This window comes from Cebus imitator, unplaced genomic scaffold (assembly GCF_001604975.1).
Source record: "Cebus imitator isolate Cc_AM_T3 unplaced genomic scaffold, Cebus_imitator-1.0 Scaffold65, whole genome shotgun sequence".
NCBI classification, from domain to species: domain Eukaryota; kingdom Metazoa; phylum Chordata; class Mammalia; order Primates; family Cebidae; genus Cebus; species Cebus imitator.
This window is the reverse complement of record NW_016107380.1, coordinates 7,386,090-7,390,659: the sequence shown is the minus strand read 5'-3', so window position 1 is coordinate 7,390,659 and position 4,570 is coordinate 7,386,090. Positions and strand designations below refer to the sequence as shown.

Here is a 4,570-nt window from a genome sequence, read left to right as displayed (position 1 = left end):
TGTCTAAAGTCCCTCTTATGTAAGGAAGTCATTTTCCTACTGAGTTGGCATTATCAGGGGATTTTGAGGTATTAGAATGGATTTTCTCAAATGGATATTTAACCCTTCAGGCACTTGTCACACCTTAAAAACTTTTTCGAAATTTTATTAATCACACATTTCCAACTAATCTTTTAGGACTTAGGATTAACACTATGATATTGTGTAGTGATGATCCTAAACATTACTTAGCCAGGCGGGACTTAGATTTTCCAACCCACTACGGTATTTTAACTTACTTCTGCTGTCCTTTTCCTTAATGATGACTGAGACTATGAAATGGCTTCTGTCAACAGTACATTCAAGATAGGTTGTGGCTGTTATATATATGAAATTTATTACTGGGCAGTGTTATTTGAGAACTACTTTTGAATCTTCTCCATAACTACTTTGTTGTATCAATAATCACGTCTAGTTCTCAACTTATTCAGTAAGATAGTGCAGGACTGAGATTTGTCTAGGATACCAGAAAATTATGTTTAAAACACATGTCAACATACCATGTGTCTAAAATTTTGAGGCGTCCCAGTGTTTAGGAGAGGCGAGTTTAAATAGATGAACTCTGAATGAAAGACAGAGAATTGGATCCTTAAAAGTACCGAAGAGTTACTAAAAAAATCCTGATTTGCATATTAGTACCCCATTATTTGGAGCCTAGCTCATTCAAAAAATAGGGCCTATGAATATATAAACCAAGAAAATATTATTTTCATATATTATATATAGTGCAAGAATAAAAAGGACAGTCTACCACCATACCACCCTGAACACGCCTGATCTCGTCTGATCTCGGAAGCTAAGCAGGGTCGGGCCTGGTTCATACTTGGATGGGAGACCGCCTGGGGATACCGGGTGCTGTAGGCTTATTAAAAAAAAAGAATAAAAAGGACAAAGCCTTATCTTGTTGATGGTCCAGTGCCTAGCTCATACTTACCAAAATAGTGAAAAAAAATACAGAATTTTAAACCTACAAGTTACATCCACGTAACAGTTGCTTTAAGAATATACATCCTAATCCAATTACTCTGCTAGATATTCCTAATACCTGGAGCACTATCATATTCAGACACGACTGTTTTAAGGCCTATTATTACTGTTACACACACTGCATTATGTCCTCAGCCACCAGAAAAAAAATGTCACAAGAAACACTCATTTGAAAACCTGTTCCTATTCTAGGAAGAATAGGAACTTACTTAATAGACTTACTCTAGTAATATAAACATCTAAATGAAAACGTTAAGGACAAGTATCTCAAGATGTGGAAGCAGAAATAAATATGCTTCCCAGAAATGGTTTCATTACCTTATTTCTCTTTTTGATACAGCTACTATTGGCCAATTCAAGCTCTGAATCTCTTTCCTTTTAGTGACAGACTATTTAGCCAAATACTTATTTTCTAGCGTTGCCCAAGTTGAGAATACAGGATAAAATCAAGATATAATATTGTCCTGAGGGGACCGGACAGCTAAATCTGTAACATGAAAAGCCATATGCCATTTCTTACCAATTATCTGATCTCCCCACACCTCAACTAGAGCTTTGTATCTAAAGCTAACATTCCAGAATGTTATATAATTCAGTTCTGTTAATTGAACCCCATCTTTTGTAAAGGACAAATATTCTTGTTTATAAATATGAAGATCATCTTAAGGTTATATCAAGGGGAAAAAGTATACTTTGAAATCTAGAAAGGACTCTAAAAACTGTGTTTTAGTTTTCCAGTAAGTCATGAATGAAATTGTAACTTCTTTCCTTTTAAATAAGCCATCCATTTTTCACTCCAAGTTCTACCAAAGACTTTCATGACTTCTATATCCCATTTTCCAATTCACAGTACAAATTAAAATTAAGTTCTAAAAGACAGTCATTTTTCCCAGCTGACAAATCCCCTTAACTGCAGTATATGAACTCTACTCAGAAATCCGATTCGTCAGTTATATGTTGAGGTGGTATTACTGCACGTCTATTTTTTCAAGCCATTTTAATAATAGTATGCTGACATCAGTTAATCACTGTTCTTTTGTTTTTGAGACAGAGCCTCACTCTGTCACCCAGCCTGGAGTGCAGTGGCCTGATCTCCGCTCATTGCAACCTCCACCTCCTGCGTTCAAGCAATTCTGGTGCCTCCACCTCCCAAGTAACTGGGATTACGGGAGCGCACCACCATACCCTGCTAAGTTTTATATTTTTAGCAGAGGCGGGGTTTTGCCATGTTGGCCAAGCTGGTCTCACAACTCCCGACCTTAGGTGATCATCTCAGCCTCCCAAAGTGCTGGGATTACAGGCATGAGCCACCACACCCAAATACATTTGACAGTGATATTCAACTTCTTCCAAAAAAAAATTCTGGAGTGGGAAAATCTTTTGGCAAAGTAAAAAATAAAAAATAAATTAATCCTGCTGGCTGGATGTGAGAAGCACACTAAATTAAAAATTAAAAAATTATGGCCAGGGTGGTGGCTCACGCCTGTAATCCCAGCACTTTGGGACACCCAGGCAGGCGAATCACCTGAGGTTGGGAGGTCAAGACTAGCCGGGCCAACACAGTGAAACCCTGTCTCCACTAAATGCAAAAATTAGCTAGGTGTGGTGGCACATACCTGTAATCCCAGCTACTCAGGAGGCCGAGGTGCACTTAAGATTCCTTTTCATGGCAACCTTACAAGTATCCTGAGAACTCAACAGAAAGTTTAGTTTTCCCTTCTAGTGCAAGAGACTGAAATATTTTCCATAGTGAGGGACTCAGTAAGGTAGTAAACTATTCTGGAGGGTGTGCTTTTTATTTATTGTAGCTCTTCACAGTCCATGAAATTTGCAATCACTATGACAGTACCAAGGAGTTATCATTGCCAAATACACAGTTCATGCTGTGATTGTAAATCATTTCACACCACCTAAATGTACTGTCACTACTATCATGTACTTTTATTAAAGGGAGAGCTCATTATTGAATCTGGAAGCTAGCCAACCCCAAAAGATTAAGAAAAATTCAATTCAGATTCTTGTGGGAAAAGCATTAAAGCCTGCTCACCCAGCCCTTTTCTATTTTCAGTATTACCTTCTGCACTTTATAAGTGTTACAAATCAGTTCACTGTGGCAAAACACCGAAAGTATCCATAAGAAAAATCTTCCTATATACCTATTACGCTAAAGACACATTATGTGGTGGAATGCTGTCCTAACAATTCCTGTTTTAATTAGTGAGATACATTTTTAAAGGCTCAAGGTGTAATTTGGTAACATAAAGAAAAGTGGCACCCTTAATTAAACGTACAAGTTTGGTTTCATTACCATCACTGACATGTTAATGATTAGTGCAAGTTTTTAAAACAAAAGTCCAGCTCATAAATCAACACAATCTCCGTGGCTCTCAAATCAATTAAATACTAGATTCCATACATTTCTGAATCCTAAGAAATTTAAAATTTATTCATTTAAACTTCATTAGAATAGTGTACTTTAGTATCAACCCCAATAAAATTTGAAACAGATTTAAGAATAGTTTCAATTATGTGAGAACTCTAAACATAATAGATATTACTTTCTAATTTTAAAGTATACTCAAGAGATTGAGTCTAGCCAAATTAATCCCAATGTCAATGAAGTTTATTTCTCCCTTTGCCTTCCCTCTTCAGCAACTTTGTAAACTGAGAAGGGCCTCTGTACTTCTCTTCCTGGATGTAAGTGTATCATTCCACAAGGAAACTTAAGGTACATCCCCACCAAAGGGATTCCAGTTGAAACCCAGAAAAACAAAAACAAGTTAAATGTCCCTAATAACGTAGCATACTTTTATATAAGAAATTTTTATATAAAAATTATCCAGTATAATTAAGCAACCAATGATCTTACACAATCCTTTACATGCATATATACATACAGTTAACTCTCTCACAATTTTTTTTTTTTATGACAAAGTCTCACTCTGTCACCAGGCTGGAGTGCAAGGCGTGCAATCTCAGCTCACTGCAACCTCTGCTTCCCAGGTTCAAGTGTTTCTCCTGTCTCAGCCTTCTGAGTAGCTGGGATTACAGATGAACGCCATCACACCCAGCCAACTTCTGCATTGTTTAGTAGAGATGGGGTTTCACCATGTTAGCCAGGATGGTCTCAATCTCTTCATCTCGTGATCCACCTGCCTCCCAAAATGCTGGGACTACAAGCATAAGCCACCATACCTGGCTCTCTCACAAAATGTTTAAGGGATAATTTGCCATTTGTATGAGTCAAAATGTGTCAGTTTGTCTTAGCACACAAATTTCCGTCAAAATGCTTTGTTAAAGTTGACAGGATGGCACATGGTAAGAATTATATCAGATCTTACTCAAAGTGAGTAAAAGGACAATTCTTTTTAGTTATTCACTAGCTACTATGTTTTTAGAAAGAGACGTAATCACCTTATTATTGGTGATAAGGTCCCAGATTAACGTTAAGAAAAAGAGGATTAAACTAAAAATCTAGAATTCCTCTATTTCAAAATAATGGCTTACTTAGATTTACCAACTGTAAAATTTCGCATTTTCCCAG

The 4,570-nt window shown here is 36.8% G+C and overlaps 1 pseudogene; it reads left to right on the top strand.

The window, feature by feature from the left end:
• The first annotated feature begins 784 nt into the window (after nucleotides 1-784).
• LOC119471600 lies at nucleotides 785-903 on the top strand (annotated as a pseudogene).
• Nucleotides 904-4,570: the final 3,667 nt, after the last annotated feature.